General features: G+C 39.2%; 1 protein-coding gene across 5 annotated transcripts in view; it reads right to left on the bottom strand.

The window, feature by feature from the left end:
* Positions 1 to 13748, bottom strand: part of SUPT3H (SPT3 homolog, SAGA and STAGA complex component) — a 272370-nt gene that overhangs the window by 246233 nt on the left and 12389 nt on the right. The gene's annotated exons all lie outside the window — the stretch shown is intronic.

Raw genomic sequence — 13748 nt, forward strand, 5'->3', positions numbered from 1 at the left:
AGCTGGAGAAGATGCCAGCTTTTCAGATGAGCACATGTGAACTGCTGGTGGCATTACCTACCAGCTCTTGTCAGCAACAGTGGATGGAAACTGGAGGCAGGAGTGGAAAAAACGCATGGCAAGCTGACACGTAGCAAGGAATGATACAAAAACTATTTCCAGCTGAGTTCCTATTTTATTTATACCCAGTCAACTATCTTCATTTGCACGCAAATGGAGGAAATAGCACTGACAATAAGTAATAATCAGACATCCTTGGAGGTATCAAATACAATTCATTTGCTATATCAATCAGAGCAGGGAAAGCTTTATTTGAATTGCTAGGGAGAAGACAAAAGTATTAGTTAAAACTGTAAATGGTTTCCAAGTTTCTGCCAAAGGCCCAATTTTCAATTGATAAAACAGGGGTTGTGAATTCCCCATTTCAAGAAGATTGTAGAGATAAATAAAAAAATATCTTTCCTTCTAACACTACGTTGACATATAGAGAAATCTTTTATTAAATGCTCAGTATAAAGTTCTTAAATACACAGTTGAATAAGCAATTTTAGAACTTTCAGTCAATTTTTCTGGATTAATCTAAACAAAAAAAACAGCTGGTGGTTCAGGCTTTCAGTTTTTAATCAGTCTTAAGAACTCAAAGATAAATAATCCCAACTCTAATCCCAGTTCTAGAAACATACGTGACTTCAATTATTCAAACACCGCACGCTTTTTCAAAAAACAATTCTGTAATTCGTTAGAAAAAGAACAGTGGTGTTTCATCTCTCTTTCTGTAAGTTGATCACACATCTGTTCAGTCACCTGAACTATCGAAGGGCCCAGCAGACACTGAGATGACACTTCACAGCCAGCACCGGGCACGTAACTCCCGCAGTGCACGAAGGGCCCTATCTGGGCATGCACAGTGAAAGGTCCTGCCAGTGCAAACTCACAGGCAGACCTTGTTTTAATACACATCTTTCCAAAGAAAGTCTCATTCTTGAAGGTATAAGACTGGCATTTAATAGAGAAACAGAGAATAAGGAAGCTTGCCAACTAGCTACAGAGACTTCTGCTTGCAAGGCACCAGATATGTATCTAGCCCAGTTATATAATGTGTATTAAAGCTGACCGAGTTTACCTGATTTTTCAGTATCCCCTGCACAGGGCTACTTAGTCTCCATTTCAGCTCAGTAAGCACAAACAGACCTAGAAGCACCTAGTACAATCAGCATTTGTAAAGCTACAGCTTTTTCAGTTCATTTGCATACAGCTAGATTTAATTACCCAATTTGCATTACATGTTTCAGATTTGCATAAATTTTTATTTCCACAACTGATCCCTCCTGCTATGAAAAGCAAAACTGGAACTGCTAAGACACGAGCTGAACTTGGGAAGTCTAACATAACGTAACATTTTTCTGCATCAAACACAAAGCAAAACCCTCTTCAGAGAGTTCTGCGTTCCCTCTTAGTAGATAATAGAGTGAAAAATGGTTTCCACTTATCTCAGAGCTTGTATGACAAAGTCACATCCAGCTCTATGGTTCTAGCAGCCATACAACCTTCACAAAGGTGACAACTTAAAGGCTTATGCAGCCCCTGGTAACAGCATCACAATATTCATAGATGTTTTTTTTTCCTTCTGTGAAGTCTTTATACACACACACACAAAAATGCATTTATTTTTTTTTAAATATATTACCCAGTGTACCACAGTGAAGTCCTCAACACTGAGGCTGCAAATGAAGAAATAGCAATGAAAGCTGCCAAGTAACTCTTACTACAGACTACATCATCTTGTGAAATTGCTGGATGAAACGCAGTTGTGGCAAAGAGACCTACCTGCCGTGGACCTGCCAACAACACAGATGTGCATAAGTTAGCTGGAAAGGAATAAAACATTCATCTGCAGGTAGATCCTTTGGGAGAATGTTAAGAAAATGAATTCTCAGAGATCAGCCTCTTCCTGCATGCTAACGTTTCAATACCCATGCTTATTCCTAGGCAAATAAATTAACGTTAAACTGGAAGTCAAAAAACTGTTATGCTTGTATACATGCATACGAAGAAGATAACGTTTGTTTTATTAAAACAAACAATGCCTCTCTTTCTAAAGAGGGAGAAACAAAGATATTTTTCCATCCTTTAATCTAATCTCCAGGCTTGCTCAGACATCTTTAAGAATGAATTTCATAAGAAATGTCAGCACTACAATGGCAATACAAAGCACACTTCAGGTTTAAGAGTAACACTTATGTCACATCTGCCCTGTAAAAGAGCAAGTACTGACTTGTTTAGTGCACAAATTCAACAATTACAGATCAGAGAATGTTTGGGATCTGGGGGAGTTTATTTTGGTAACTTTAAAACTTGGTTGTTTTTTTTTTTCCCAGAGAAATATGCTGAATGACTTTATATTTTAAAATGTGGATTTGCACTTGCTTTGTGGTCTAGCAGGAAAAGTAGTGATAGTTATGGAGTCAGATAGTAAGGCACTCTGATACATACCTTCCATTTTCTCTTCTTCACTCGGGTACTGAAGGGTGCTTCCCACAAAATTAAGTATACAGTCATAACTTTAGATGCTGTTTAATATTGAGACCTAACCTTCATTTACAATTTTTTTCTGGAGTTATTGTGCTACCTTAGATACAGCGGAAGAAAAGCATGGCTTTTGTAGCATTGCTACTATAGGTTAGAGCAGTTAAATGCACACTACAAAATGAATACATATTTTTCTCATCTAGTTCTGTAGCAATCTGATACGAGGTATGAGCACAGGTAGGGCGGATCAGGCAAGCTCCAGAAGTAAGTCCCAAGCCAGGTTTTTGTGATTCCATTCTCTGGTGTTATTCACTAGTGCAGAAATACCGCCATCCTGTTGATAATGAACGTGTACGTGCACATGTGTGCACCATTTAAATGGAAAAATATACTTGTATGAGCACACCAAAGAGCATAGAATCATCACAGAATGGCGTGGGTTGGAAGGGACCCCAAGGATCATCAAATTCCAACCCCCCTGCCACAGGCAGGGCCACCAACCTCCACATCTAATACTAGACCAGGCTGCACAGGGCCCCATCCAACCTGGCCTTGAACACCTCCAGGGACGGAGCATCCACAGCCTCTCTGTGCAGCCTGTTCCAGCACCTCACCACTCTCTCTGTGAAGAACTTCCCCCTGGCATCCAATCTAAACCTTCCCTCCTTAAGCATAGGCCTACCCATCAGGTTCTCCATTTCCTTTGAATGAAAAGCAACAAAACTAAGAAGTATAAGGTTGGCTGAGGGGAGAGCTACCTCATGTCATTTGTGGAATGACACAAATCTTTTCTAATGCAAGCGTACTAACTTGTCGAGTAAGAAACAAAAATAGCTCACCATGAAATTCATTATTTGTATTTTCTCACCGTTGTAAAATGGCAGATTAAGTTACACTATGTTGAATTCAAGTTGATTCCTGGGAGAGTTTGATATTGGTGAGTACATACCAGATGTCTGTGCTACCCTGCTGTACTGCACCAGAAGCACAAACAGAAGTATCCAGGCTCGCACTGAAGGCCTGACATGCAAACAAGGAGACAAATATTCATCGTGAAGCATTACTATAGCTTCAACATCAATAGTCATGCTTTATTTCAGGACCAAAACACACTCCTTCAAGATGTGTTATGCGAATGACTCTGAATCATAGTTAAAGGAGAACAAGACATCTGCTAGCATTGTAACACTGGTTCAAAATGAAATGAGTATTAAACACCCCGTCCTTTCAGGGTCACAATACAGCCTAGTAAGATTCTATAGCCTTACATCTTTTTTCAAGGGTAAGACTGTGTCATGGCTGTTGCCTTTTTAAGCAAGAAAGACCCACACATAAGCAAGCCAGTGCTTCTTCAGAAATACTCATCGAGTCTAGAAATGGAGGATGATTCAAAACCACAACTACTCAATTTTCTAAAGGTTGTACAAATCATGTTAGGGGAAAGGGGAGAAAAACAATCTGAGCTAAAAATAAGTAACAAAGAAACATTATCATTCAGAGAAGGGTACATTAGGTCAGAAGCTGCTGCTTTTTAGCAGCATAAAGTGCTTTCAGCTTTCTGCTCAAAAAACTCCAGCAAAACAAGAAGTCACCACCACCAAAGCAGGAGAGTAAATAAGTTGTTTGCTCAGCACTTTCTGTAAGAAAAAAAAAAATGGCTTAAGCACAACGTACCCATTTTAGGCAGTAGACTATTTTAAAGCTAAGAAAGCACACCATTACTAACATATTAAGAAATTGCCAATACAATTTCATAGAATCAACCTAGCACATACTGGACTATTTTTGTCCGTGTCCTTCCTCCACCCTCCTCCCACTTAGCCATTAGTCTTACTGACATTTCTGCTACCCAATTATATCACAACTGCTAAATTATTATTTACTGTCTCTGAAGCCAAGCTAAAAGAAACAGCATTCAGTTATTCTGCAAATCAAGCAAAATAAAATAATAATAAAAAGACAAGATTTAACATGCAGTATATCTTCACTGGAACAGATTGCCCAGTGTTGTGGTTGATGCCCCATCCCTGGAGACTTTCAAGGCCAGGCTGGATCAGGCCCTGGGCAACTTGATCTAGCTGTGGTGTCCCTGTACACTGCAGGGGAGCTGGACTAGATGGTCTTTAAAACTCCCTTCCAACTCTAAGGATTGTATGATTCCATGATTCTATATTACACACATTAATTATATATGTAATGGAGTCAAATGGAAGAGTAAGTGGAGGGAGCAGTGAGATGGAAATTAAGAGTATGATAAAACCCTTTATAAATATAGTTATGTTTTAAAAAATGGTGATGTTAGCTATTTATCAAATGCTAAAAACTATCCAAGAGTGGAAATTACTGCAGCTATCACTATTTAGTTGGGTTATCACAGGTCCCAGAGCCACTGAGGGATATGAGAATAAACTAACCACCTTACAGACCAATTTAGGGTCATAGTCTAAATCACCACACCAAAACCACAACGACAGAGAGAAACACAGACACATTTCTCTAGCCCTAAGGGATAACTTGCACCTCCAAAGAGACAGCTTGTACCAGGGGAGGCAGGCATCAGTGCTGGTTCAGAGAAGTTAGCAAAGATTACAAAGCTTCTGTCTCATAAAAGCATTGCTCTCCAGTGCCACGGAGCAAACAGCAAAGAAGCCAGAAAGAGCACCTGGGTGAGAGCAATACTGTAAGGCAGCTGCATTGCACTCTGCTCCTTCTAACTCTGCTCAGTTATATACATAGCAACCGTAAATTTTCAGTTCGTTCTCTGATACAGCTGTAAATAATTCTATAGGGTGAAATGACATCAGAAAAAAAAAAAGCAGATGGTAATTGCAGGCTCCCTGCTGTTCTGTGTGGGTGAATGATGTTCTACAACAACGCCGCACACTGACACGTGCAATCTGTGCCAACAAATTAGACATGACTAGAACAAATAAATGGAGATTACAAGATATGCAGCTTTAATTCAGAACTTCAGCAGCTACGAAAAGACACACTCAACAGTTATGGTCACAACTGCACTTAAACTGTTCCTCCAGATTCTGTCTGGTAGAACTAAGGTATTAGGAGGAGAAAAAGTAGGAAATGCTGAACACGATCAGCGTACTAGCTTATGCTTTAATTAGTATGCAGTTACAATAGACACAGCTTTTCACTTAAGTAGGACAGCTCACTTCCAACATTAATCTTTTACTTAACTACCAGATGACACATTAAGGCGACTTGTCAAAATCTGGAAGCAAAGCACTTCTGGATTCTAGTTTTGAACGATGCATCTCAAAACACATCAATACAAAAAGAAAAAAAAACCAATAATAGGATGCACTCGAGAAGTTGAACCCTACTCAGAAAAAGCAACTAAAACAGGAACGTGTGTGTTGTAGCCCTCCTTAAAACAATTATTCACCTATTTATAAAAACAGATTTCAAAAATTAACTACAAAATCAACACCAACTTTGAAATTTCAAGAGAAAGGTATAGCACCAGTAGAGCAGAAATATGAGACACGCATACCATGGATAAACGCTACACCTCAGTTAATTCTGTTTATGATAAAAACTGCTGTCCCGATTAATCTCCCTAGCGTTTCCCTGTAAAAACATCCTTCATGTATTTATTTTGCCATCGGAGTATAAATATTATTTTGAAATTAGTTATGGGAAAGTTCCTTCATCAGTTTGTAAAGAGACTCAGCAATGTGTTTCCTCCATGTAGAAGCGTGCTCAGGGGTTCCATGTGTTAACTCAAGTCTTCCATCTCCTTCTGCCCCTTCGTAAGCAGCGATAGGGCATGCAACAGAAAAAGAAGTAAGAGAGGAAGTGAGTGCATTTCAGATGTGATGTTTGAAGCTTATCTTTCAGGTGAATTCAACTAGTCAATGATAAATGATTCACTGGAACAGGTTGCCCAAGGAGGTTGTGGATGCCCCGTCCCTGGAGGCATTCAAGGCCAGGCTGGACGTGGCTCTGGGCAGCCTGGGCTGGTGGTTGGCGACCCTGCACTCAGCAGGGGGTTGAAACTCGATGATCTTTGAGGTCCTTTTCAACCCAGGCCATTCTAGGATTCTATGATATGAAGCTCCAGTACTACTGAAGGGAGATCTAGAATAACTACACTTAAAAATGAGCTACAGAAATACAGCTCATCAGTCTGTAAAAATGAATTTTCAGATAGGCTCTCTAACACTTGCTCCACTTTCAGCTCTCACCTCTTAGTACCAGTTGTGCAAACTACCAAGCCTCCTCAACAAAATCCAGTTGCACTAAGCACTGTATACAACAGACTCTGACTTAAAAGCTTTGAAATATCCAATCACCTCAGCAGCAGAAAGATCAGCAGGAGTTTCTCTCTAAGAACTGTCCTTTCTCCACTCCATCCTACCAACGAAAGGAAAACACAGTTCTACTCCAGTTCTCTCTCGTGCCGCTCTTGCCTGATGTATTTGATGAGGCAGATGCAAAATGAAAAACACCACTGGATAAACAAGTTCCATTGCTTCTTTACTAAAGGGTCAAAAAGAGCCTCCTGTGCATGTCTGCAGAGAAGAATTTCAGCTCCGTAGGCTAAACTAGTTATTTTTGAACAACGCAATCTCAGCAAAATTCAGAGTTCAAATATGGTAAACAAGTATGGGACAGAATAGAGAAATTCTTTACAATCCCAAATTACAGTTTGGTTAACCAGAATGCTCCCTAAGCCAGGTCATTGCTACTTTCTTCCACCATCATTCCAAACAAACTACCCAAAGTCAGATGATTCCACCGATCAGCTTCAAAGCAAAGAGGGACATGACCAAAGTCATAAGTTTACGGTCATAACAAGGTTATGCAAGTACTATCATACCTCATTACAGCAAGATAATTGCTAATATTCAACTCAAGCACATGCTCACTAGGTGTTGCATGCTATATAAATTCCGGACCGTTTCATTAAAACCAAATATCTAGACCATCTACTCAGCATAACTTCTTAGTTGCTATAACCATTTACTTGTTTCAAGTAGAACCAAGGGCTGCACGCGCTTTACATTCCAAGAAACCAAAGATATATGAAAGCCAAGACCTTAAAAACTCCATTTTTTCCTGAGGGAGAACAGAGCCCAGCATAAGGGAACCTCCTGAGGAACCCGGCATGAGGGGAACAGCAGCTCTCCTACTTAGAATCATAGAATTAGCAAGGTTGGAAAAGACCTTCAAGATCATCCAGTCCAACCACCCACCTACCACCAATAACCCCACTAAACCATGGCTCTCAACGCTATATCTAAATGTTTCTTGAACACCTCCAGGTTCGGTGCCTCCCCCACCTCCCTGGGCAGCCCATTCCAGCGCTTGACCACTCTTCCAGAAAAGTAGTGTTTTCTAATGTCCAGCCTAAATCTCCCCTGGCGCAACTTGAAGCCATTCCCCCTTGTCCTGTCACTAGTTACAAGAGAGAAGAGGCTGACCCCCAGCTCATTACAACCTCCCTTCAGGTAGTTATAGAGAACAATTATTATGTTCATACCTGGCTCACTAGGGTCAGTCCACTTAGACATCATACATCACAAAGTAATCAAGGCCAACATTTAACAACTGCAAACTAGACTTACTAGTAACAAAGCCCATTATCACAAAGAGACCTATAAAAACCCATTTGTGCTTCGTACATCAGCAATCTAGCATCTCACTAGAAATTTAACAAAAACCAAGCAGCTAGAAAGAATGACAAAGGATTTTAGACAGAAGCTAGGAAGCAGAGAGCATATTTTTCAAGTTTTCTCATTAACAACAGAATATTCAAAAGGAAAGTGTCTTACAAACAGCATAAAATGCATACTGAAGGGGTTTTTTTGTATTTAGTGCATAAATTGAAAGAAGTTTTTAGAGTATAACTGATTCTTAAAGCTGGACAAATACACAAACCTAGCTGGTAAAGCACACCCATTTGCATCACATTTCTTTCACATTATATAGGGTATGCAGTTCTTCAGCACCAAGAAATAAGTTCCTTGATCTTGAACAGTCTTTTAGCCTACGTAAGAACTGCTAGTACTAACAAGACTTGCATCTTTGTCGTTGAAAATGTAAAGACCCAGTTCTAGCTGAAATCAGTGAGATCTTCAAGGGCATTCAGCACTGAACAAATCCTAACCCAACTCACGCCAGCAGGAGTTATCCAAATACATCAATGGGAGAAGCAAGTAGTTGAGAGATCATGCTTTTGGCTTCCCATGTCAACGTGAGGTATCTGGCTGCTGCCTGTGGCAGGGTATAGCAGTGTTACCACAAGGATTTTTGAGTTTTCTTAGTTATAACCATGCAACTTTTCCACGGCCATCTCACAGATCTACAGCGTCAGGGAAAAGCTTTTGCCTTCATTTTTCAACACATTTATGAAAAAAAAAATGTGGGCAACTGAAGGTGTTCTTTCACTCTCTGATAACTCTGGGCTAAAACAAATATGCAAAAACTTGTTCAAATTTACATCTCAGCACAAAATACTGAAACTTTTTTGTCACCACAATTATCTTCCAGTTACAAGCATCTGAAAAAAAGAAATTTAAAAAAGGGAATTGAAGTTGCTCTTACTTCAAATGTATTGCCTATCGATGGCCTTTTACACAGCTAACTAGCACCGTTAAATATTTCTACAGCGTGACTGTCTTCGAGGAATAAGCTGAAGGCAGAACAACAAAAATAATTCAGTTGTCACACATTTGCATTTCGCTCTTCACTAAACCTAATTTCTAATATTAGCAGAGGTGAGTACAACCTTGCATAAAATTGATATTCATGCCTTCCTAGCAAGACAATACACTGCCAGCCAACGGTCAGCTCTACAGAGAGACCTCAGTGACAGAACTCCTTGTTCAAATGCACCATGAGGTATGTTTACTCAAGAGCTAGCCCTTAAATCCATTTGTAATAACACCCATAAAAATGACAGCTTTGACTGAAGAGCAGAATGAAAACAGGGCCTGTTCTGTTATCAAAAGTACTTTCCGAGATTTTTGTTTTTGAAGAGTCATGTTTTCAACCTGTCATCTAAAAAATAATCTTCTATAAAGTTAACCTAACAAGTTATGATTGAGAGAAATAACTGTTTTTCAGATCAAAACATGGCTGCAAAAAACCACACAATATCAATTTTGGAAGGAGAACGAGAGCCATGGTTTAGTGGGGTTATTGGTGGTAGGTGGATGGTTGGACTGGATGATCTTGTAGGTCTTTTCCAACCTAGCTCATTCTATGATTCTAAGAAGAATATATCTGAGAAAAAAAAAAAAACAATTCACAAAAAAAAACCAGTGTTTTCAACCAGCTTGTGTTAGTAGAGTGATAAAGCCTACCATCATCAATGACACTGCCTGTTGTGGCACAGAAAACACAGCTGACAAAAAACACACTCCTAGATCCCAAAGTACAACTAACTAGTATTTTATATGAAGACTTAGTATTAACCTTTAGCTTAATCCTACAAATGTTTAACTGATGTAAAATTTCCAAACCATGCAAAGCCAAACACAGATCTACCTGCAGGATGAAGCTGTAAGGTGTAGAAAACTGAAACACGTTATAAAGGTGCACTGTGATGGAAAGCGCAGCAAGGTCGTAGGCTACAGCAAGGGAGGATTTGCTCAAATGCAACAGCCACGGGCACAGAAATAAAGGAAAGAAGCTGCTTACCTTCAGAAGGCCTCGAGTACACATGGATCTCCAGCAAGATGCTCTTGCCTCCACTGCCAACCCTTAAATGAAGTCTGGGGAGGGGTGCATCCTGGCTCCACCCCTTCTAGTCATTCAGGTGCATTGCTTGCACCTGAGCTCCCCTGGGCTGGCCCTGCCTTCCCACCAGGTGCTCCATCACTGGTTCAAGCCATGACTTAGCATTTCTGCTACAGAAGGTTAGTTTTAAATATGTATTTGCCACTGTAAAATTTTTCCTCTCATGGTTTTTTAAAAAAATATTCCATTGATAAGAAGCCAATCTTGAGCATAGCCTCTATTCCATCTGTGTAAAAGATTTCAAGATAAATAAACAGACTGAATCAAGAAAAACAACTTAGGAAATAACTTCAGATCACAATAATTAGTGTGCTAGACACACTGAAAACTTCTTTTAAAAATTATTAACACCTTACTGCTATAAGTTCTGTGGTAACACAGTAATGTACCCAAACACAAACAAAGCGTAAGGCAAAACTCTGCACAGCTTTATGTGGTTTGAAATCACTATTAGGTCAAATAGCATATAACTGCCAGGTCTTAACAATGAAAAGCCAGATATACCCATGTTAAAGGGTAGGGCTTTGTAAATTGATGTGCATTTGTGTAGTCTGTGTCAGTCTGACACACTAGAAGTATTACTAGAAGTAATGCTTTGGTTCAAGAAATAGGTGTAGCATTTGTGACATACATTGCATATGAATAATCCCCTTGCCTTAAATGGAATTACTCACAAATTTAACATACCACAAACTTTCTGGGGAATCAAATCCTGACTCAACGTTTCAGTGTAGTCAGCAACTGCCAAACGCCATTCTTTGTTAGAATTAGATGGTCTTAAAGGTCCCTTCCAACCTAAACCCTTCCATGATTCTACGATTAGAACCCTATTAAGACTTACTTTGCACAGATTCATCTTTTCACTGCATAGAAAGAGAAAGGCAGGACAAGTTGAAGGTACTCTTTGTATTACTCCATATAGATTGCCTGAAACAGGAGATCTTACTCAACTTCCAAAGACAAACCACGCGGTACAATCCCTCTTTTCTTTAAGAAAGATGTCACCTTTTCTGCACTGTAATCCTCCAGCCTTTCTATTTCCCAGGATCTTAGGATGTCAGCATGGATTGGTTATAAATTGCCTAAACGGGACAATCTGTAACTTCCTAAATTATGTAGTTTATAAAAAATGTCAGCTTCTGTCAGAGCCTGGAAAGTTCTTTTAGAGTAGTAACTTCATTTTGTGGCGCAGGCCAAAAGAAACAGATGTCATTTTTCCTCCACATGGTTCATCCCTGACACTTTATCATTTCAAGATTCCCTTTTTGCTCCTTCCCAGCAAAACAATAAGAATGGATCTTTCAATGCGTTCGTTACATTCAAAGAATTTCTTCAGTTGCTACTATTTTAATGAAACTGTGAAAGCTGTTACTCTACAGCACAGAAGGACTGTTTGTATAGCTCTCACGGTATAACTTCACCAGCTCTGAAGCAAAAGGAAAATGTCTATTTCTTCCATTTATATGGCCAACAATAACTTCTGCGTTCTGACAGAATGGTGTGTATGCTGGCGGGGAGGGCAGCTGGTAGTTTCAAAATACTTTATCAGGAAGTGCACAATGAAATAAGAGGCAGGTTTCTCAGATACTGACCCAAAGAGATGCTCAGGCTTCTTTGACCCCAAGCTTCGTGGCTGTTCTTTTGTTTTTAAACATGGTTACAGCTGTTTTCTCCACACACACACACACAAAAAAAAAAAAACCAACAGTGTAAATCTGTATTATAGAATATAATTACAGAATATTCTATGTTATTATAGAATATTATATGAATTTTCTTGATGGAGAGAAGCTTAACTTTTCCATCTGAGAAGGAACTCAATACAGACACAAAGCCACTAGGTTTGTAATACAGTTTTCACCTACTTTAGAAGGTTCAATGCATGGGAAATTGTTCATTAGCTCATCTGCATTATACTAAAAATACTCTAATGCAATGTATCCCATGCTCCACCTACAGCAGTCTGACAGTCTCTTAAGGACATTTATAACAAATAACAGATAACAAATCTGCTTTTGGACATGGAACTCTGCAGAATCTAGTGAAGGCAAGTAATTTCTTTCATATATACTGCCCGTATAGCCACTCAAGCTAGGAAATGCTACATGGCAGTGAAGGTAACTCTACAACATATGACAGAATAAGTAAGACTACATTACTTTCACTGCAATTTCACCCGCATAAAATCCTCCCTCCAAAGACCAGCAACAAGGAACTACAGGAGAACGCTAGGAACAGGTTGTGTGAGAGCAAGGAAGGAAGGGGGACCTGGGCATGGGGGAGATTCACCACTATGCTGACATAAAATGGTCGTGTTCATAGCTGATCAAAACGAACAAAACAGGCAGTTCAAATGTAGCCTGAAGTGACCTAAAACAGCTCGAAAATCCTGAGCAAGCTCCTTCACAGCTACAAAAGAGGTACACACAAGGAGAGCACGTCATTTGATGCCGCAATACTAAGATGTTAAGCATTTCCCTTACGACAAAAAGACAAATGTAGAATCATAGAATGAGCTAGGTTGGAAAAGACCTACAAGATCACCTAGTCCAACCATCCACCTACCACCAATAACCCCACTAAACCATGTAGTTTTTATAAAGGCAAAAGTTGTAATCTGTGGAGTCCTGAGATCCTTTAACTTCTCTAGAGCTGAGGAAGGCAACTGATAGAAAAAGAATATCGATATATTTATAAATCTCTATACAAAAAGTAATGCTTTAACATTCCCCCTACCCTGATACTCAGCTCTAACATCACAGAAATGAGAAGGATGAGACTGGAGCATTTAAGATAAAACTACCTAAAAATTTAAACTTGTACATGGTAAGATCTTACAGACCACGTGCACACAAATGAATATATGTTCAACTATTACTGACCTAAAGGTAAATGATCAAAAGGATGGTATCATAAAAACCATCTGCGTAAGTCCATACTTTGAATAAAGAAAATTTCCCTATTTTTGAAATGCATTTACCCATCTATAGGTCAGAAGACGTACGCTTTAACAATTTTAAATACAGCTTATTGAAAGGAATTTAAAAATATGAAGCAGAATAGTAAAAAGAAGCTTCCAAATATTTGTGTTTTCAGTGATCTTGCCAAAGATCAGCAGCCCCAAATTTATTCCTTTTTAAGTCCATCCTACTTTATCTCATCTTCTATTAAACAACATCCTGAACAGTCTTCCAGACCTAAAACTTCACCAGGATCTTTTGAAAACATGGATTTATGTTTTGGTACTCTGGGACTAGCTTTCTTCTTTTCATTTTCAACTTTGATAGATGCACATAGGAGCAAATCCCTTAAAATACTTTTGCAAGATTTCATAAAGCAGCACTCCCTTTTATGTGCAGCTGACCTCAGCAATTGGCAAGTGTGCATCCTTTCCCCCTCAATAAGTAACATTCATAATCATATATTTTTAAAAAATGCACAATTTAGACACAAGC

This window comes from Numida meleagris, chromosome 3, assembly GCF_002078875.1.
Source record: "Numida meleagris isolate 19003 breed g44 Domestic line chromosome 3, NumMel1.0, whole genome shotgun sequence".
Lineage (NCBI taxonomy): Eukaryota > Metazoa > Chordata > Aves > Galliformes > Numididae > Numida > Numida meleagris.